Source organism: Chiloscyllium punctatum, chromosome 50, assembly GCF_047496795.1.
Source record: "Chiloscyllium punctatum isolate Juve2018m chromosome 50, sChiPun1.3, whole genome shotgun sequence".
In the NCBI taxonomy this organism is placed as follows: domain Eukaryota; kingdom Metazoa; phylum Chordata; class Chondrichthyes; order Orectolobiformes; family Hemiscylliidae; genus Chiloscyllium; species Chiloscyllium punctatum.
This window is the reverse complement of record NC_092788.1, coordinates 7,379,996-7,403,285: the sequence shown is the minus strand read 5'-3', so window position 1 is coordinate 7,403,285 and position 23,290 is coordinate 7,379,996. Positions and strand designations below refer to the sequence as shown.

Genomic DNA, 23,290 nt, shown 5'->3' with positions numbered 1-23,290 from the left:
GCTGCAACCGCCTCACTTCCCCACTCGCTCTCCCCTTTTACATTTTCCTGCTCGTCAGTGATTTAAAGAAAACCAAATGGATGCGATGTCATTCTGTAGCCTCTCTGTCGATTCCTCCGTTTCAGTTCCAACATGGCTTAGATCTCGGGGCGCACCTTAATATTAGCGGCGCTATGAAAGCACAAGTTCAAAGGTTCCTCTGAGAGTGTAAATTATTTCATTGCTGTTGCTGATTGAATGAGCCACTAACGTGCGAACTGCCCCAAAATATGATTCAGGAATCTGGTACCAACTCTCGCGCGTTGAATAACGACAGACAGCTTCCAAATGAGGCCTTTCAGAGACGACTTTGGGGTACATTTGACAGACAGACAAGTTCAGGAATCCGTGGTGCGCTGTGACACCAGCGCAGCAGCTTCTTCCCTGCCTTTGAACCGGGCCGCCTGCGCAAGGAATGCAAATGCGGTACTGCTTTTCGTGGAAGGATCAGAACGCGGCAAGGACACTCTCAAACAGAATGGCATATGCATCAGAACCAGGTTGGAGAAAAACTTTATAATGCTTTACACAGTAATTAAATGGAGTTGCCTTACATTTCACTACGAGAGCAGATTCTTTCAAGCAAATTCGAAGGCAGGTTTGCAGATGGGAAAGCAAGCAAGAAAGCTCCGTTCTTGTCCATGTAAAAGGCTGCAGTTGACGAACAAAGCAGTTTCTGCCCAGTTTCGAACTGGGGACCTTTCGCGTGTTAGGCGAACGTGATGACCACTACACTACAGAAACCAGCCGCGGTCGCCGTCAAATTGATGACAATATATAGACAATGATTTCGTCAATGTTTGGACCGTAGGGCGAGGTGGAATAAGCTGGGACGACTTTCCCTGCGTAACGGCTGCGATATGATCTTATGGAAGGGTTGTAAACTGAGTATTTCTGTGTTTTAACCAAACTGGGGTGAGTTGAAAACTCGAGAGCATAGGTTTAAGGTGAGTGGGCTGAAATTGACAAACGACCTGAGGCACATTTCCCACACAGAAGGTTGTGCGTGTATGGAATGAGCTCCCAGAGGAAGTGGAGGAGGCTATTACACTCAGAAAATTGCAAAGGTAATCGGATGAGTTTCTGGACAGGATGGGTTTAGAGGGATTGGGGCCAAATGCTGGGGAACGGGACTTGTTTAATTTTGGTTATGTGGTGAGCATGGATGAGATACACCTAAATATCTGTTTCCACGCCGTGTACCCCCATAACGTCTTGTTGCTAACACTGGCTTTAAAGGATTACTTTTTAGCGGAGTTTTCCATCGCAGTCTGTGGCACAATCGTTTAGTCTGTTCGACTGCTCACGGGAAAGGTAGTACTGTGAAACACTGCAGATACGAACAACTTCCTTAATTTTGCCCCGACTGACCATACTCCGTGAAATTTTCCCAGACCTCAATTGAGGAGTTTTGCTGCTCGAAGTTACCTCAGAAACCCTGTTAACTCGTAATGTGCTGAGCGAATCGCAAAACAGAAAGCATTTTTCACGGAACACAAACAAAACTGGCATGCCGAATGCATTTTCAGACAGAGAGATGCATGAATGCTAAATGTGTCACAGTCCGAGGGCATGAGTCATAAAGTAATCTCACAACTAACAACAGGGCAATTCCAAACTACTCTTTCAAACATACTGCAGCGTTAGTGCACCACCACTTTCCAGACAATGCTGAAAAGAGAGATAGAAAGAACATCATAAGAACGGGCCATAAAAAGAGAATTTCACCAATCACAGTCTCGATTAGATTACCTTTTCCTTCTGATGTCTCCAGGACGGAAATGAAGGAAATGGGAGAAATTCAATAACATATGACACCGAAATTCATTGGAACGATTTTCCCATTGGACAGAAAACCAAATAACGACGAGTCGAGTCACCGCAGGACTTTGTTTCACAACAGCGATGAAATAATAGTCTCCATTCGGTTCCAGTAAAAGCACAAATCGCTTTGGAACAGCAGAGCTGTTTGCGATTTTCCGCGCAGGAGGCGAACGCGATCATGACAGCAGAGACACTTGGACACTTCGGTCAAATAACCATGAGCTGCTAGACATTACTACAATTTCGATTCTTGCTTTGCTAAATGATTTCACACATTGCTCGAAACAGGACGACTTTCACGTTTACACGGAACACGAAACACACCTGACTACAGGGAAAATGCACAAAGCTGAGCAGGCCGTGTTCCACATCAAACCGTGCAGCATTTATTCAGTCACTGTGTCTGTTTTGCAGAAGAAGGGTCCCAAAGAATGTTCTCCACCCTAAAACCGGAGGTCGCATTACAATCCGAGAACGACACATCACATTGTGAGCATGCTCTGACCTCGGGGCCGGTTCGAGATGCCACTTTCCGTGCCTTTTACTTTAACCGTGCAATTTGCTGCAGAGATGTTCACTCCTGGACATGAGCCACGTGGATACCAACTGAGTCGGAAACCTGTGCGGGAATCGACGAGAAGCGATTCAATAAATTTTGCTAACTTTCATGGTGCTTATTGGAAATGCAGTTTCTGTTCAAGTCAATCGAAAAGGCAGTTTCTGAACATAGTAACAGAAGTCAAAAGGTAATTACCTCACCCCACCCCCACTCCGGAAGAGGTGCTAACTGCCCTTGAGTGCTTTTTGATCTCGATGTGAAGAGCTCACACGCCTCTGAGTCACCTTCAAGTCTCTGTTTGCGGAGTGAATCACAAAGAAGGACTTTTACCAGAGCTGCAACCGCCTCACTTCCCCACTCGCTCTCCCCTTTTACATTTTCCTGCTCGTCAGTGATTTAAAGAAAACCAAATGGATGCGATGTCATTCTGTAGCCTCTCTGTCGATTCCTCCGTTTCAGTTCCAACATGGCTTAGATCTCGGGGCGCACCTTAATATTAGCGGCGCTATGAAAGCACAAGTTCAAAGGTTCCTCTGAGAGTGTAAATTATTTCATTGCTGTTGCTGATTGAATGAGCCACTAACGTGCGAACTGCCCCAAAATATGATTCAGGAATCTGGTACCAACTCTCGCGCGTTGAATAACGACAGACAGCTTCCAAATGAGGCCTTTCAGAGACGACTTTGGGGTACATTTGACAGACAGACAAGTTCAGGAATCCGTGGTGCGCTGTGACACCAGCGCAGCAGCTTCTTCCCTGCCTTTGAACCGGGCCGCCTGCGCAAGGAATGCAAATGCGGTAATGCTTTTCGTGGAAGGATCAGAACGCGGCAAGGACACTCTCAAACAGAATGGCATATGCATCAGAACCAGGTTGGAGAAAAACTTTATAATGCTTTACACAGTAATTAAATGGAGTTGCCTTACATTTCACTACGAGAGCAGATTCTTTCAAGCAAATTCGAAGGCAGGTTTGCAGATGGGAAAGCAAGCAAGAAAGCTCCGTTCTTGTCCATGTAAAAGGCTGCAGTTGACGAACAAAGCAGTTTCTGCCCAGTTTCGAACTGGGGACCTTTCACGTGTTAGGCGAACGTGATGACCACTACACTACAGAAACCAGCCGCGGTCGCCGTCAAATTGATGACAATATATAGACAATGATTTCGTCAATGTTTGGACCGTAGGGCGAGGTGGAATAAGTTGGGACGACTTTCCCTGCGTAACGGCTGCGATATGATCTTATGGAAGGGTTGTAAACTGAGTATTTCTGTGTTTTAACCAAACTGGGGTGAGTTGAAAACTCGAGAGCATAGGTTTAAGGTGAGTGGGCTGAAATTGACAAACGACCTGAGGCACATTTCCCACACAGAAGGTTGTGCGTGTATGGAATGAGCTCCCAGAGGAAGTGGAGGAGGCTATTACACTCAGAAAATTGCAAAGGTAATCGGATGAGTTTCTGGACAGGATGGGTTTAGAGGGATTGGGGCCAAATGCTGGGGAACGGGACTTGTTTAATTTTGGTTATGTGGTGAGCATGGATGAGATACACCTAAATATCTGTTTCCACGCCGTGTACCCCCATAACGTCTTGTTGCTAACACTGGCTTTAAAGGATTACTTTTTAGCGGAGTTTTCCATCGCAGTCTGTGTCACAATCGTTTAGTCTGTTCGACTGCTCACGGGAAAGGTAGTACTGTGAAACACTGCAGATACGAACAACTTCCTTAATTTTGCCCCGACTGACCATACTCCGTGAAATTTTCCCAGACCTCAATTGAGGAGTTTTGCTGCTCGAAGTTACCTCAGAAACCCTGTTAACTCGTAATGTGCTGAGCGAATCGCAAAACAGAAACCATTTTTCACGGAACACAAACAAAACTGGCATGCCGAATGCATTTTCAGACAGAGAGATGCATGAATGCTAAATGTGTCACAGTCCGAGGGCATGAGTCATAAAGTAATCTCACAACTAACAACAGGGCAATTCCAAACTACTCTTTCAAACATACTGCAGCGTTAGTGCACCACCACTTTCCAGACAATGCTGAAAAGAGAGATAGAAAGAACATCATAAGAATGGGCCATAACAAGTGAATTTCACCAATCACAGTCTCGATTAGTTTACCTTTTCCTTCTGATGTCTCCAGGACGGAAATGAAGGAAATGGGAGAAATTCAATAACATATGACACCGAAATTCATTGGAACGATTTTCCCATTGGACAGAAAACCAAATAACGACGAGTCGAGTCACCGCAGGACTTTGTTTCACAACAGCGATGAAATAATAGTCTCCATTCGGTTCCAGTAAAAGCACAAATCGCTTTGGAACAGCAGAGCTGTTTGCGATTTTCCGCGCGGGAGGCGAACGCGATCATGACAGCAGAGACACTTGGACACTTGGTTCAAATAACCATGAGCTGCCAGACATTACTACAATTTCGATTCTTGCTTTGCTAAATGATTTCACACATTGCTCGAAACAGGACGACTTTCACGTTTACACGGAACACGAAACACACCTGACTACAGGGAAAATGCACAAAGCTGAGCAGGCCGTGTTCCACATCAAACCGTGCAGCATTTATTCAGTCACTGTGTCTGTTTTGCAGAAGAAGGGTCCCAAAGAATGTTCTCCACCCTAAAACCGGAGGTCGCATTACAATCCGAGAACGACAGATCACATTGTGAGCATGCTCTGACCTCGGGGCCGGTTCGAGATGCCACTTTCCGTGCCTTTTACTTTAACCGTGCAATTTGCTGCAGAGATGTTCACTCCTGGACATGAGCCACGTGGATACCAACTGAGTCGGAAACCTGTGCGGGAATCGACGAGAAGCGATTCAATAAATTTTGCTAACTTCCATGGTGCTTATTGGAAATGCAGTTTCTGTTCAAGTCAATCGAAAAGGCAGTTTCTTAACATAGTAACAGAAGTCAAAAGGTAATTACCTCACCCCACCCCCACTCCGGAAGAGGTGCTAACTGCCCTTGAGTGATTTTTGATCTCGATGTGAAGAGCTCACACGCCTCTGAGTCACCTTCAAGTCTCTGTTTGCGGAGAGAATCACAAAGAAGGACTTTTACCAGAGCTGCAACCGCCTCACTTCCCCACTCGCTCTCCCCTTTTACATTTTCCTGCTCGTCAGTGATTTAAAGAAAACCAAATGGATGCGATGACATTCTGTAGCCTCTCTGTCGATTCCTCCGTTTCAGTTCCAACATGGCTTAGATCTCGGGGCGCACCTTAATATTAGCGGCGCTATGAAAGCACAAGTTCAAAGGTTCCTCTGAGAGTGTAAATTATTTCATTGCTGTTGCTGATTGAATGAGCCACTAACGTGCGAACTGCCCCAAAATATGATTCAGGAATCTGGTACCAACTCTCGCGCGTTGAATAACGACAGACAGCTTCCAAATGAGGCCTTTCAGAGACGACTTTGGGGTACATTTGACAGACAGACAAGTTCAGGAATCCGTGGTGCGCTGTGACACCAGCGCAGCAGCTTCTTCCCTGCCTTTGAACCGGGCCGCCTGCGCAAGGAATGCAAATGCGGTACTGCTTTTCGTGGAAGGATCAGAACGCGGCAAGGACACTCTCAAACAGAATGGCATATGCATCAGAACCAGGTTGGAGAAAAACTTTATAATGCTTTACACAGTAATTAAATGGAGTTGCCTTACATTTCACTCCGAGAGCAGATTCTTTCAAGCAAATTCGAAGGCAGGTTTGCAGATGGGAAAGCAAGCAAGAAAGCTCCGTTCTTGTCCATGGAAAAAGGCTGCAGTTGACGAACAAAGCAGTTTCTGCCCAGTTTCGAACTAGGGACCTTTCGCGTGTTAGGCGAACGTGATGACCACTACACTACAGAAACCAGCCGCGGTCGCCGTGAAATTGATGACAATATATAGACAATGATTTCGTCAATGTTTGGACCGTAGGGCGAGGTGGAATAAGCTGGGACGACTTTCCCTGCAGCGGAACGGCTGCGATATGATCTTATGGAAGGGTTGTAAACTGAGTATTTCTGTGTTTTAACCAAATTGGGGTGAGTTGAAAACTCGAGAGCATAGGTTTAAGGTGAGTGGGCTGAAATTGACAAACGACCTGAGGCACATTTCCCACACAGAAGGTTGTGCGTGTATGGAATGAGCTCCCAGAGGAAGTGGAGAAGGCTATTACACTCAGAAAATTGCAAAGGTAATCGGATGAGTTTCTGGACAGGATGGGTTTAGAGGGATTGGGGCCAAATGCTGGGGAACGGGACTTGTTTAATTTTGGTTATGTGGTGAGCATGGATGAGATACACCTAAATATCTGTTTCCACGCCGTGTACCCCCATAACGTCTTGTTGCTAACACTGGCTGTAAAGGATTACTTTTTAGCGGAGTTTTCCATCGCAGTCTGTGGCACAATCGTTTAGTCTGTTCGACTGCTCACGGGAAAGGTAGTATTGTGAAACACTGCAGATACGAACGACTTCCTTAATTTTGCCCCGACTGACCATACTCCGTGAAATTTTCCCAGACCTCAATTGAGGAGTTTTGCTGCTCGAAGTTACCTCAGAAACCCTGTTAACTCGTAATGTGCTGAGCGAATCGCAAAACAGAAAGCATTTTTCACGGAACACAAACAAAACTGGCATGCCGAATGCATTTTCAGACAGAGAGATGCATGAATGCTAAATGTGTCACAGTCCGAGGGCATGAGTCATAAAGTAATCTCACAACTAACAACAGGGCAATTCCAAACTACTCTTTCAAACATACTGCAGCGTTAGTGCACCACCACTTTCCAGACAATGCTGAAAAGAGAGATAGAAAGAACATCATAAGAACGGGCCATAAAAAGTGAATTTCACCATTCACAGTCTCGATTAGATTTCCTTTTCCTTCTGATTACTCCAGGACGGAAATGAAGGAAATGGGAGAAATTCAATAACATATGACACCGAAATTCATTGGAACGATTTTCCCATTGGACAGAATACCAAATAACGACGAGTCGAGTCACCGCAGGACTTTGTTTCACAACAGCGATGAAATAATAGTCACCATTCGGTTCCAGTAAAAGCACAAATCGCTTTGGAACAGCAGAGCTGTTTGCGATTTTCCGCGCGGGAGGCGAACGCGATCATGACAGCAGAGATACTTGGACACTTCGGTCAAATAACCATGAGCTGCTAGACATTACTACAATTTCGATTCTTGCTTTGCTAAATGATTTCACACATTGCTCGAAACAGGACGACTTTCACGTTTACACGGAACACGAAACACACCTGACTACAGGGAAAATGCACAAAGCTGAGCAGGCCGTGTTCCACATCAAACCGTGCAGCATTTATTCAGTCACTGTGTCTGTTTTGCAGAAGAAGGGTCCCAAAGAATGTTCTCCACCCTAAAACCGGAGGTCGCATTACAATCCGAGAACGACAGATCACATTGTGAGCATGCTCTGACCTCGGGGCCGGTTCGAGATGCCACTTTCCGTGCCTTTTACTTTAACCGTGCAATTTGCTGCAGAGATGTTCACTCCTGGACATGAGCCACGTGGATACCAACTGAGTCGGAAACCTGTGCGGGAATCGACGAGAAGCGATTCAATAAATTTTGCTAACTTCCATGGTGCTTATTGGAAATGCAGTTTCTGTTCAAGTCAATCGAAAAGGCAGTTTCTGAACATAGTAACAGAAGTCAAAAGGTAATTACCTCACCCCACCCCCACTCCGGAAGAGGTGCTAACTGCCCTTGAGTGCTTTTTGATCTCGATGTGAAGAGCTCACACGCCTCTGAGTCACCTTCAAGTCTCTGTTTGCGGAGTGAATCACAAAGAAGGACTTTTACCAGAGCTGCAACCGCCTCACTTCCCCACTCGCTCTCCCCTTTTACATTTTCCTGCTCGTCAGTGATTTAAAGAAAACCAAATGGATGCGATGTCATTCTGTAGCCTCTCTGTCGATTCCTCCGTTTCAGTTCCAACATGGCTTAGATCTCGGGGCGCACCTTAATATTAGCGGCGCTATGAAAGCACAAGTTCAAAGGTTCCTCTGAGAGTGTAAATTATTTCATTGCTGTTGCTGATTGAATGAGCCACTAACGTGCGAACTGCCCCAAAATATGATTCAGGAATCTGGTACCAACTCTCGCGCGTTGAATAACGACAGACAGCTTCCAAATGAGGCCTTTCAGAGACGACTTTGGGGTACATTTTACAGACAGACAAGTTCAGGAATCCGTGGTGCGCTGTGACACCAGCGCAGCAGCTTCTTCCCTGCCTTTGAACCGGGCCGCCTGCGCAAGGAATGCAAATGCGGTAATGCTTTTCGTGGAAGGATCAGAACGCGGCAAGGACACTCTCAAACAGAATGGCATATGCATCAGAACCAGGTTGGAGAAAAACTTTATAATGCTTTACACAGTAATTAAATGGAGTTGCCTTACATTTCACTACGAGAGCAGATTCTTTCAAGCAAATTCGAAGGCAGGTTTGCAGATGGGAAAGCAAGCAAGAAAGCTCCGTTCTTGTCCATGTAAAAGGCTGCAGTTGACGAACAAAGCAGTTTCTGCCCAGTTTCGAACTGGGGACCTTTCACGTGTTAGGCGAACGTGATGACCACTACACTACAGAAACCAGCCGCGGTCGCCGTCAAATTGATGACAATATATAGACAATGATTTCGTCAATGTTTGGACCGTAGGGCGAGGTGGAATAAGTTGGGACGACTTTCCCTGCGTAACGGCTGCGATATGATCTTATGGAAGGGTTGTAAACTGAGTATTTCTGTGTTTTAACCAAACTGGGGTGAGTTGAAAACTCGAGAGCATAGGTTTAAGGTGAGTGGGCTGAAATTGACAAACGACCTGAGGCACATTTCCCACACAGAAGGTTGTGCGTGTATGGAATGAGCTCCCAGAGGAAGTGGAGGAGGCTATTACACTCAGAAAATTGCAAAGGTAATCGGATGAGTTTCTGGACAGGATGGGTTTAGAGGGATTGGGGCCAAATGCTGGGGAACGGGACTTGTTTAATTTTGGTTATGTGGTGAGCATGGATGAGATACACCTAAATATCTGTTTCCACGCCGTGTACCCCCATAACGTCTTGTTGCTAACACTGGCTTTAAAGGATTACTTTTTAGCGGAGTTTTCCATCGCAGTCTGTGGCACAATCGTTTAGTCTGTTCGACTGCTCACGGGAAAGGTAGTACTGTGAAACACTGCAGATACGAACAACTTCCTTAATTTTGCCCCGACTGACCATACTCCGTGAAATTTTCCCAGACCTCAATTGAGGAGTTTTGCTGCTCGAAGTTACCTCAGAAACCCTGTTAACTCGTAATGTGCTGAGCGAATCGCAAAACAGAAACCATTTTTCACGGAACACAAACAAAACTGGCATGCCGAATGCATTTTCAGACAGAGAGATGCATGAATGCTAAATGTGTCACAGTCCGAGGGCATGAGTCATAAAGTAATCTCACAACTAACAACAGGGCAATTCCAAACTACTCTTTCAAACATACTGCAGCGTTAGTGCACCACCACTTTCCAGACAATGCTGAAAAGAGAGATAGAAAGAACATCATAAGAATGGGCCATAACAAGTGAATTTCACCAATCACAGTCTCGATTAGTTTACCTTTTCCTTCTGATGTCTCCAGGACGGAAATGAAGGAAATGGGAGAAATTCAATAACATATGACACCGAAATTCATTGGAACGATTTTCCCATTGGACAGAAAACCAAATAACGACGAGTCGAGTCACCGCAGGACTTTGTTTCACAACAGCGATGAAGTAATAGTCTCCATTCGGTTCCAGTAAAAGCACAAATCGCTTTGGAACAGCAGAGCTGTTTGCGATTTTCCGCGCGGGAGGCGAACGCGATCATGACAGCAGAGACACTTGGACACTTGGGTCAAATAACCATGAGCTGCTAGACATTACTACAATTTCGATTCTTGCTTTGCTAAATGATTTCACACATTGCTCGAAACAGGACGACTTTCACGTTTACACGGAACACGAAACACACCTGACTACAGGGAAAATGCACAAAGCTGAGCAGGCCGTGTTCCACATCAAACCGTGCAGCATTTATTCAGTCACTGTGTCTGTTTTGCAGAAGAAGGGTCCCAAAGAATGTTCTCCACCCTAAAACCGGAGGTCGCATTACAATCCGAGAACGACACATCACATTGTGAGCATGCTCTGACCTCGGGGCCGGTTCGAGATGCCACTTTCCGTGCCTTTTACTTTAACCGTGCAATTTGCTGCAGAGATGTTCACTCCTGGACATGAGCCACGTGGATACCAACTGAGTCGGAAACCTGTGCGGGAATCGACGAGAAGCGATTCAATAAATTTTGCTAACTTCCATGGTGCTTATTGGAAATGCAGTTTCTGTTCAAGTCAATCGAAAAGGCAGTTTCTGAACATAGTAACAGAAGTCAAAAGGTAATTACCTGACCCCACCCCCACTCCGGAAGAGGTGCTAACTGCCCTTGAGTGATTTTTGATCTCGATGTGAAGAGCTCACACGCCTCTGAGTCACCTTCAAGTCTCTGTTTGCGGAGAGAATCACAAAGAAGGACTTTTACCAGAGCTGCAACCGCCTCACTTCCCCACTCGCTCTCCCCTTTTACATTTTCCTGCTCGTCAGTGATTTAAAGAAAACCAAATGGATGCGATGACATTCTGAAGCCTCTCTGTCGATTCCTCCGTTTCAGTTCCAACATGGCTTAGATCTCGGGGCGCACCTTAATATTAGCGGCGCTATGAAAGCACAAGTTCAAAGGTTCCTCTGAGAGTGTAAATTATTTCATTGCTGTTGCTGATTGAATGAGCCACTAACGTGCGAACTGCCCCAAAATATGATTCAGGAATCTGGTACCAACTCTCGCGCGTTGAATAACGACAGACAGCTTCCAAATGAGGCCTTTCAGAGACGACATTGGGGTACATTTGACAGACAGACAAGTTCAGGAATCCGTGGTGCGCTGTGACACCAGCGCAGCAGCTTCTTCCCTGCCTTTGAACCGGGCCGCCTGCGCAAGGAATGCAAATGCGGTACTGCTTTTCGTGGAAGGATCAGAACGCGGCAAGGACACTCTCAAACAGAATGGCATATGCATCAGAACCAGGTTGGAGAAAAACTTTATAATGCTTTACACAGTAATTAAATGGAGTTGCCTTACATTTCACTACGAGAGCAGATTCTTTCAAGCAAATTCGAAGGCAGGTTTGCAGATGGGAAAGCAAGCAAGAAAGCTCCGTTCTTGTCCATGGAAAAAGGCTGCAGTTGACGAACAAAGCAGTTTCTGCCCAGTTTCGAACTAGGGACCTTTCGCGTGTTAGGCGAACGTGATGACCACTACACTACAGAAACCAGCCGCGGTCGCCGTGAAATTGATGACAATATATAGACAATGATTTCGTCAATGTTTGGACCGTAGGGCGAGGTGGAATAAGCTGGGACGACTTTCCCTGCAGCGGAACGGCTGCGATATGATCTTATGGAAGGGTTGTAAACTGAGTATTTCTGTGTTTTAACCAAATTGGGGTGAGTTGAAAACTCGAGAGCATAGGTTTAAGGTGAGTGGGCTGAAATTGACAAACGACCTGAGGCACATTTCCCACACAGAAGGTTGTGCGTGTATGGAATGAGCTCCCAGAGGAAGTGGAGAAGGCTATTACACTCAGAAAATTGCAAAGGTAATCGGATGAGTTTCTGGACAGGATGGGTTTAGAGGGATTGGGGCCAAATGCTGGGGAACGGGACTTGTTTAATTTTGGTTATGTGGTGAGCATGGATGAGATACACCTAAATATCTGTTTCCACGCCGTGTACCCCCATAACGTCTTGTTGCTAACACTGGCTGTAAAGGATTACTTTTTAGCGGAGTTTTCCATCGCAGTCTGTGGCACAATCGTTTAGTCTGTTCGACTGCTCACGGGAAAGGTAGTATTGTGAAACACTGCAGATACGAACGACTTCCTTAATTTTGCCCCGACTGACCATACTCCGTGAAATTTTCCCAGACCTCAATTGAGGAGTTTTGCTGCTCGAAGTTACCTCAGAAACCCTGTTAACTCGTAATGTGCTGAGCGAATCGCAAAACAGAAAGCATTTTTCACGGAACACAAACAAAACTGGCATGCCGAATGCATTTTCAGACAGAGAGATGCATGAATGCTAAATGTGTCACAGTCCGAGGGCATGAGTCATAAAGTAATCTCACAACTAACAACAGGGCAATTCCAAACTACTCTTTCAAACATACTGCAGCGTTAGTGCACCACCACTTTCCAGACAATGCTGAAAAGAGAGATAGAAAGAACATCATAAGAACGGGCCATAAAAAGTGAATTTCACCATTCACAGTCTCGATTAGATTTCCTTTTCCTTCTGATTACTCCAGGACGGAAATGAAGGAAATGGGAGAAATTCAATAACATATGACACCGAAATTCATTGGAACGATTTTCCCATTGGACAGAATACCAAATAACGACGAGTCGAGTCACCGCAGGACTTTGTTTCACAACAGCGATGAAATAATAGTCACCATTCGGTTCCAGTAAAAGCACAAATCGCTTTGGAACAGCAGAGTTGTTTGCGATTTTCCGCGCGGGAGGCGAACGCGATCATGACAGCAGAGATACTTGGACACTTCGGTCAAATAACCATGAGCTGCTAGACATTACTACAATTTCGATTCTTGCTTTGCTAAATGATTTCACACATTGCTCGAAACAGGACGACTTTCACGTTTACACGGAACACGAAACACACCTGACTACAGGGAAAATGCACAAAGCTGAGCAGGCCGTGTTCCACATCAAACCGTGCAGCATTTATTCAGTCACTGTGTCTGTTTTGCAGAAGAAGGGTCCCAAAGAATGTTCTCCACCCTAAAACCGGAGGTCGCATTACAATCCGAGAACGACAGATCACATTGTGAGCATGCTCTGACCTCGGGGCCGGTTCGAGATGCCACTTTCCGTGCCTTTTACTTTAACCGTGCAATTTGCTGCAGAGATGTTCACTCCTGGACATGAGCCACGTGGATACCAACTGAGTCGGAAACCTGTGCGGGAATCGACGAGAAGCGATTCAATAAATTTTGCTAACTTCCATGGTGCTTATTGGAAATGCAGTTTCTGTTCAAGTCAATCGAAAAGGCAGTTTCTGAACATAGTAACAGAAGTCAAAAGGTAATTACCTCACCCCACCCCCACTCCGGAAGAGGTGCTAACTGCCCTTGAGTGCTTTTTGATCTCGATGTGAAGAGCTCACACGCCTCTGAGTCACCTTCAAGTCTCTGTTTGCGGAGTGAATCACAAAGAAGGACTTTTACCAGAGCTGCAACCGCCTCACTTCCCCACTCGCTCTCCCCTTTTACATTTTCCTGCTCGTCAGTGATTTAAAGAAAACCAAATGGATGCGATGTCATTCTGTAGCCTCTCTGTCGATTCCTCCGTTTCAGTTCCAACATGGCTTAGATCTCGGGGCGCACCTTAATATTAGCGGCGCTATGAAAGCACAAGTTCAAAGGTTCCTCTGAGAGTGTAAATTATTTCATTGCTGTTGCTGATTGAATGAGCCACTAACGTGCGAACTGCCCCAAAATATGATTCAGGAATCTGGTACCAACTCTCGCGCGTTGAATAACGACAGACAGCTTCCAAATGAGGCCTTTCAGAGACGACTTTGGGGTACATTTGACAGACAGACAAGTTCAGGAATCCGTGGTGCGCTGTGACACCAGCGCAGCAGCTTCTTCCCTGCCTTTGAACCGGGCCGCCTGCGCAAGGAATGCAAATGCGGTACTGCTTTTCGTGGAAGGATCAGAACGCGGCAAGGACACTCTCAAACAGAATGGCATATGCATCAGAACCAGGTTGGAGAAAAACTTTATAATGCTTTACACAGTAATTAAATGGAGTTGCCTTACATTTCACGACGAGAGCAGATTCTTTCAAGCAAATTCGAAGGCAGGTTTGCAGATGGGAAAGCAAGCAAGAAAGCTCCGTTCTTGTCCATGTAAAAGGCTGCAGTTGACGAACAAAGCAGTTTCTGCCCAGTTTCGATCTAGGGACCTTTCGCGTGTTAGGCGAACGTGATGACCACTACACTACAGAAACCAGCCGCGGTCGCCGTGAAATTGATGACAATATATAGACAATGATTTCGTCAATGTTTGGACCGCAGGGCGAGGTGGAATAAGCTGGGACGACTTTCCCTGCAGCGGAACGGCTGCGATATGATCTTATGGAAGGGTTGTAAACTGAGTATTTCTGTGTTTTACCCAAATTGGGGTGAGTTGAAAACTCGAGAGCATAGGTTTAAGGTGAGTGGGCTGAAATTGACAAACGACCTGAGGCACATTTCCCACACAGAAGGTTGTGCGTGTATGGAATGAGCTCCCAGAGGAAGTGGAGAAGGCTATTACACTCAGAAAATTGCAAAGGTAATCGGATGAGTTTCTGGACAGGATGGGTTTAGAGGGATTGGGGCCAAATGCTGGGGAACGGGACTTGTTTAATTTTGGTTATGTGGTGAGCATGGATGAGATACACCTAAATATCTGTTTCCACGCCGTGTACCCCCATAACGTCTTGTTGCTAACACTGGCTGTAAAGGATTACTTTTTAGCGGAGTTTTCCATCGCAGTCTGTGGCACAATCGTTTAGTCTGTTCGACTGCTCACGGGAAAGGTAGTATTGTGAAACACTGCAGATACGAACAACTTCCTTAATTTTGCCCCGACTGACCATACTCCGTGAAATTTTCCCAGACCTCAATTGAGGAGTTTTGCTGCTCGAAGTTACCTCAGAAACCCTGTTAACTCGTAATGTGCTGAGCGAATCGCAAAACAGAAAGCATTTTTCACGGAACACAAACAAAACTGGCATGCCGAATGCATTTTCAGACAGAGAGATGCATGAATGCTAAATGTGTCACAGTCCGAGGGCATGAGTCATAAAGTAATCTCACAACTAACAACAGGGCAATTCCAAACTACTCTTTCAAACATACTGCAGCGTTAGTGCACCACCACTTTCCAGACAATGCTGAAAAGAGAGATACAAAGAACATCATAAGAACGGGCCATAAAAAGTGAATTTCACCATTCACAGTCTCGATTAGATTACCTTTTCCTTCTGATGACTCCAGGACGGAAATGAAGGAAATGGGAGAAATTCAATAACATATGACACCGAAATTCATTGGAACGATTTTCCCATTGGACAGAAAACCAAATAACGACGAGTCGAGTCACCGCAGGACTTTGTTTCACAACAGCGATGAAATAATAGTCTCCATTCGGTTCCAGTAAAAGCACAAATCGCTTTGGAACAGCAGAGCTGTTTGCGATTTTCCGCGCGGGAGGCGAACGCGATCATGACAGCAGAGACACTTGGACACTTGGGTCAAATAACCATGAGCTGCTAGACATTACTACAATTTCGATTCTTGCTTTGCTAAATGATTTCACACATTGCTCGAAACAGGACGACTTTCACGTTTACACGGAACACGAAACACACCTGACTACAGGGAAAATGCACAAAGCTGAGCAGGCCGTGTTCCACATCAAACCGTGCAGCATTTATTCAGTCACTGTGTCTGTTTTGCAGAAGAAGGGTCCCAAAGAATGTTCTCCACCCTAAAACCGGAGGTCGCATTACAATCCGAGAACGACAGATCACATTGTGAGCATGCTCTGACCTCGGGGCCGGTTCGAGATGCCACTTTCCGTGCCTTTTACTTTAACCGTGCAATTTGCTGCAGAGATGTTCACTCCTGGACATGAGCCACGTGGATACCAACTGAGTCGGAAACCTGTGCGGGAATCGACGAGAAGCGATTCAATAAATTTTGCTAACTTCCATGGTGCTTATCGGAAATGCAGTTTCTGTTCAAGTCAATCGAAAAGGCAGTTTCTGAACATAGTAACAGAAGTCAAAAGGTAATTACCTCACCCCACCCCCACTCCGGAAGAGGTGCTAACTGCCCTTGAGTGCTTTTTGATCTCGATGTGAAGAGCTCACACGCCTCTGAGTCACCTTCAAGTCTCTGTTTGCGGAGTGAATCACAAAGAAGGACTTTTACCAGAGCTGCAACCGCCTCACTTCCCCACTCGCTCTCCCCTTTTACATTTTCCTGCTCGTCAGTGATTTAAAGAAAACCAAATGGATGCGATGTCATTCTGTAGCCTCTCTGTCGATTCCTCCGTTTCAGTTCCAACATGGCTTAGATCTCGGGGCGCACCTTAATATTAGCGGCGCTATGAAAGCACAAGTTCAAAGGTTCCTCTGAGAGTGTAAATTATTTCATTGCTGTTGCTGATTGAATGAGCCACTAACGTGCGAACTGCCCCAAAATATGATTGAGGAATCTGGTACCAACTCTCGCGCGTTGAATAACGACAGACAGCTTCCAAATGAGGCCTTTCAGAGACGACTTTGGGGTACATTTGACAGACAGACAAGTTCAGGAATCCGTGGTGCGCTGTGACACCAGCGCAGCAGCTTCTTCCCTGCCTTTGAACCGGGCCGCCTGCGCAAGGAATGCAAATGCGGTACTGCTTTTCGTGGAAGGATCAGAACGCGGCAAGGACACTCTCAAACAGAATGGCATATGCATCAGAACCAGGTTGGAGAAAAACCTTATAATGCTTTACACAGTAATTAAATGGAGTTGCATTACATTTCACTACGAGAGCAGATTCTTTCAAGCAAATTCGAAGGCAGGTTTGCAGATGGGAAAGCAAGCAAGAAAGCTCCGTTCTTGTCCATGTAAAAGGCTGCAGTTGACGAACAAAGCAGTTTCTGCCCAGTTTCGAACTGGGGACCGTTCGCGTGTTAGGCGAACGTGATGACCACTACACTACAGAAACCAGCCGCGATCGCCGCCCTGCGGCGCAGTGGCATCCAGCACTGAAAGTTGAAGCCATTCTCCGTTTCACCTTTCTGTTTCCAATCGCTCGTTGTTGTCCAGCGTAATTGACATCTTGTAAACGTTAACAAAGACACGTGAAATTGATGACAATATATAGACAATGATTTCGTCAATGTTTGGACCGTAGGGCGAGGTGGAATAAGCTGGGATGACTTTCCCTGCAGCGTAACGGCTGCGATATGATCTTATGGAAGGGTTGTAAACTGAGTATTTCTGTGTTTTAACAAATTGGGGTGAGTTGAAAACACGAGAGCATAGGTTTAAGGTGAGTGGGCTGAAATTGACAAACGACCTGAGGCACATTTCCCACACAGAAGTTTGTGCGTGTATGGAATGAGCTCCCAGAGGAAGTGGAGGAGGCTATTACACTTAGAAAATTGCAAAGGTAATCGGATGAGTTTCTGGACAGGATGGGTTTAGAGGGATTGGGGCCAAATGCTGGGGAACGGGACTTGTTTAATTTTGGTTATGTGGTGAGCATGGATTAGATACACCTAAATATCTGTTTCCACGCCGTGTACCCCCATAACGTCTTGTTGCTAACACTGGCTTTAAAGGATTACTTTTTAGCGGAGTTTTCCATCGCAGTCTGTGGCACAATCGTTTAGTCTGTTCGACTGCTCACGGGAAAGGTAGTATTGTGAAACACTGCAGATACGAACGACTTCCTTAATTTTGCCCCGACTGACTATACTCCGTGAAATTTTCCCAGACCTCAATTGAGGAGTTTTGCTGCTCGAAGTTACCTCAGAAACCCTGTTAACTCGTAATGTGCTGAGCGAATCGCAAAACAGAAAGCATTTTTCACGGAACACAAACAAAACTGGCATGCCGAATGCATTTTCATACAGAGAGATGCATGAATGCTAAATGTGTCACAGTCCGAGGGCATGAGTCATAAAGTAATCTCACAACTAACAACAGGGCAATTCCAAACTACTCTTTCAAACATACTGCAGCGTTAGTGCACCACCACTTTCCAGACAATGCTGAAAAGAGAGATAGAAAGAACATCATAAGAACGGGCCATAAAAAGTGAATTTCACCAATCACAGTCTCGATTAGATTACCTTTTCCTTCTGATGTCTCCAGGACGGAAATGAAGGAAATGGGAGAAATTCAATAACATGTGACACCGAAATTCATTGGAACGATTTTCCCATTGGACAGAAAACCAAATAACGACGAGTCGAGTCACCGCAGGACTTTGTTTCACAACAGCGATGAAATAATAGTCTCCATTCGGTTCCAGTAAAAGCACAAATCGCTTTGGAACAGCAGAGCTGTTTGCGATTTTCCGCGCGGGAGGCGAACGCGATCATGACAGCAGAGACACTTGGACACTTCGGTCAAATAACCATGAGCTGCTAGACATTACTACAATTTCGATTCTTGCTTTGCTAAATGATTTCACACATTGCTCGAAACAGGACGACTTTCACGTTTACACGGAACACGAAACACACCTGACTACAGGGAAAATGCACAAAGCTGAGCAGGCCGTGTTCCACATCAAACCGTGCAGCATTTATTCAGTCACTGTGTCTGTTTTGCAGAAGAAGGGTCCCAAAGAATGTTCTCCACCCTAAAACCGGAGGTCGCATTACAATCCGAGAACGACAGATCACATTGTGAGCATGCTCTGACCTCGGGGCCGGTTCGAGACGCCACTTTCCGTGCCTTTTACTTTAACCGTGCAATTTGCTGCAGAGATGTTCACTCCTGGACATGAGCCACGTGGATACCAACTGAGTCGGAAACCTGTGCGGGAATCGACGAGAAGCGATTCAATAAATTTTGCTAACTTCCATGGTGCTTCTTGGAAATGCAGTTTCTGTTCAAGTCAATCGAAAAGGCAGTTTCTGAACATAGTAACAGAAGTCAAAAGGTAATTACCTCACCCCACCCCCACTCCGGAAGAGGTGCTAACTGCCCTTGAGTGCTTTTTGATCTCGATGTGAAGAGCTCACACGCCTCTGAGTCACCTTCAAGTCTCTGTTTGCGGAGTGAATCACAAAGAAGGACTTTTACCAGAGCTGCAACCGCCTCACTTCCCCACTCGCTCTCCCCTTTTACATTTTCCTGCTCGTCAGTGATTTAAAGAAAACCAAATGGATGCGATGTCATTCTGTAGCCTCTCTGTCGATTCCTCCGTTTCAGTTCCAACATGGCTTAGATCTCGGGGCGCACCTTAATATTAGCGGCGCTATGAAAGCACAAGTCCAAAGGTTCCTCTGAGAGTGTAAATTATTTCATTGCTGTTGCTGATTGAATGAGCCACTAACGTGCGAACTGCCCCAAAATATGATTCAGGAATCTGGTACCAACTCTCGCGCGTTGAATAACGACAGACAGCTTCCAAATGAGGCCTTTCAGAGACGACTTTGGGGTACATTTGACAGACAGACAAGTTCAGGAATCCGTGGTGCGCTGTGACACCAGCGCAGCAGCTTCTTCCCTGCCTTTGAACCGGGCCGCCTGCGCAAGGAATGCAAATGCGGTACTGCTTTTCGTGGAAGGATCAGAACGCGGCAAGGACACTCTCAAACAGAATGGCATATGCATCAGAACCAGGTTGGAGAAAAACTGTATAATGCTTTACACAGTAATTACATGTCACTACGAGAGCAGATTCTTTCAAGCAAATTCGAAGGCAGGTTTGCAGATGTGAAAGCAAGCAAGAAAGCTCCGTTCTTGTCCATGTAAAAGGCTGCAGTTGACGAACAAAGCCGTTTCTACCCAGTTTCGAACGGGGGACCTTTCGCGTGTTAGGCGCACGTGATGACCACTACACTACAGAAACCAGCCGCGGTCGCCGCCCTGCGGCGCAGTGGCATCCAGCACTGAAAGTTGAAGCCATTCTCCGTTTCACCTTTCTGTTTCCAATCTCTCGTTGTTGTCCAGCGTAATTGACATCTTGAAAACGTTAAAAAAGACACGTGAAATTGATGACAATATATAGACAATGATTTCGTCAATGTTTGGACCGTAGGGCGAGGTGGAATAAGCTGGGACGACTTTCCCTGCAGCGTAACGGCTGCGATATGATCTTATGGAAGGGTTGTAAATTGAGTATTTCTGTGTTTTACCCAAATTGGGGTGAGTTGAAAACTCGAGAGCATAGGTTTAAGGTGAGTGGGCTGAAATTGACAAACGACCTGAGGCACATTTCCCACACAGAAGGTTGTGCATGTATGGAATGAGCTCCCAGAGGAAGTGGAGGAGGCTATTACACTCAGAAAATTGCAAAGGTAATCGGATGAGTTTCTGGACAGGATGGGTTTAGAGGGATTGGGGCCAAATGCTGGGGAACGGGACTTCTTTAATTTTGGTTATGTGGTGAGCATGGATGAGATACACCTAAATATCTGTTTCCACGCCGTGTACCCCCATAACGTCTTGTTGCTAACACTGGCTTTAAAGGATTACTTTTTAGCGGGGTTTTCCATCGCAGTCTGTGGCACAATCGTTTAGTCTGTTCGACTGCTCACGGGAAAGGTAGTATTGTGAAACACTGCAGATACGAACGACTTCCTTAATTTTGCCCCGACTGACCATACTCCGTGAAATTTTCCCAGAACTCAACTGAGGAGTTTTGCTGCTCGAAGTTACCTCAGAAACCCTGTTAACTCGTAATGTGCTGAGCGAATCGCAAAACAGAAAGCATTTTTCACGGAACAGAAACACAACTAGCATGCCGAATGCATTTTCAGACAGAGAGATGCATGAATGCTAAATGTGTCACAGTCCGAGGGCATGAGTCATAAAGTAATCTCACAACTAACAACAGGGCAATTCCAAACAACTCTTTCAAACATACTGCAGCGTTAGTGCACCACCACTTTCCAGACAATGCTGAAAAGAGAGATAGAAAGAACATCATAAGAACGGGCCATAAAAAGTGAATTTCACCAATCACAGTCTCGATTAGATTACCTTTTCCTTCTGATGTCTCCAGGACGGAAATGTAGGAAATGGGAGAAATTCAATAACATATGACACCGAAATTCATTGGAACGATTTTCCCATTGGACAGAAAACCAAATAACGACGAGTCGAGTCACCGCAGGACTTTGTTTCACAACAGCGATGAAATAATAGTCTCCATTCGGTTCCAGTAAAAGCACAAATTGCCTGGAACAGCAGAGCTGTTTGCGATTTTCCGCGCGGGAGGCGAACGCGATCATGACAGCAGAGACACTTGGACACTTCGGTCAAATAACCATGAGCTGCTAGACATTACTACAATTTCGATTCTTGCTTTGCTAAATGATTTCACACATTGCTCGAAACAGGACGACTTTCATGTTTACACGGAACACGAAACACACCTGACTACAGGGAAAATGCACAAAGCTGAGCAGGCCGTGTTCCACATCAAACCGTGCAGCACTTATTCAGTCACTGTGTCTGTTTTGCAGAAGAAGGGTCCCAAAGAATGTTCTCCACCCTAAAACCGGAGGTCGCATTACAATCCGAGAACGACAGATCACATTGTGAGCATGCTCTGACCTCGGGGCCGGTTCGAGATGCCACTTTCCAAGCCTTTTACTTTAACCGTGCAATTTGCTGCAGAGATGTTCACTCCTGGACATGAGCCACGTGGATACCAACTGAGTCGGAAACCTGTGCGGGAATCGACGAGAAGCGATTCAATAAATTTTGCTAACTTCCATGGTGCTTCTTGGAAATGCAGTTTCTGTTCAAGTCAATCGAAAAGGCAGTTTCTGAACATAGTAACAGAAGTCAAAAGGTAATTACCTCACCCCACCCCCACTCCGGAAGAGGTGCTAACTGCCCTTGAGTGCTTTTTGATCTCGATGTGAAGAGCTCACACGCCTCTGAGTCACCTTCAAGTCTCTGTTTGCGGAGTGAATCACAAAGGACTTTTACCAGAGCTGCAACCGCCTCACTTCCCCACTCGCTCTCCCCGTTTACATTTTCCTGCTCGTCAGTGATTTAAAGAAAACCAAATGGATGCGATGTCATTCTGTAGCCTCTCTGTCGATTCCTCCGTTTCAGTTCCAACATGGCTTAGATCTCGGGGCGCACCTTAATATTAGCGGCGCTATGAAAGCACAAGTTCAAAGGTTCTTCTGAGAGTGTAAATTATTTCATTGCTGTTGCTGATTGAATGAGCCACTAACGTGCGAACTGCCCCAAAATATGATTCAGGAATCTGGTACCAACTCTCGCGCGTTGAATAACGACAGACAGCTTCCAAATGAGGCCTTTCAGAGACGACTTTGGGGTACATTTGACAGACAGACAAGTTCAGGAATCCGTGGTGCGCTGTGACACCAGCGCAGCAGCTTCTTCCCTGCCTTTGAACCGGGCCGCCTGCGCAAGGAATGCAAATGCGGTACTGCTTTTCGTGGAAGGATCAGAACGCGGCAAGGACACTCTCAAACAGAATGGCATATCCATCAGAACCAGGTTGGAGAAAAACTTTATAATGCTTTACACAGTAATGAAACGTATAGGCTTATGAAAGGACTGGACACTCTGGCTGGAGGGAACATATTTCCTTTGATGGGGGAGTGCCGAACCAGAGGACACAACTTAAAAATACGGGGTAGACCATTTCGGACAGAGATGAGGAGAAACTACTTCACCCAGAGAGTGGTGGCTGTGTGGAATGCTCTGCCCCAGAGGGCAGTGGAGGCCCAGTCTCTGGATTCTTTTAAGAAAGAATTGGCTAGAGCTCTTAAAGATAGTGGAGTCAAGGCTGGAACAGGATACTGATTAGGAATGATCAGCCATGATCATATTGAATGGTGGTGCAGGCTCGTAGGGCAGAATGGCCTACTCCTGAATCTATTGTCTATTGTCTAAATGGAGTTGCCTTACATTTCACTATGAGAGCAGATTCTTTCAAGCAAATTCGAAGGCAGGTTT

At 45.8% G+C, this 23,290-nt stretch overlaps 1 non-coding gene across 1 annotated transcript; it reads right to left on the bottom strand.

Annotated features, from left to right (window-relative positions):
• Positions 1-710: 710 nt before the first annotated feature.
• trnav-aac (transfer RNA valine (anticodon AAC)) lies at positions 711-783 on the bottom strand. Its single transcript has one exon. It is a non-coding gene; the product is annotated as a tRNA-Val (tRNA).
• Between the last annotated feature and the right edge of the window lie 22,507 nt (positions 784-23,290).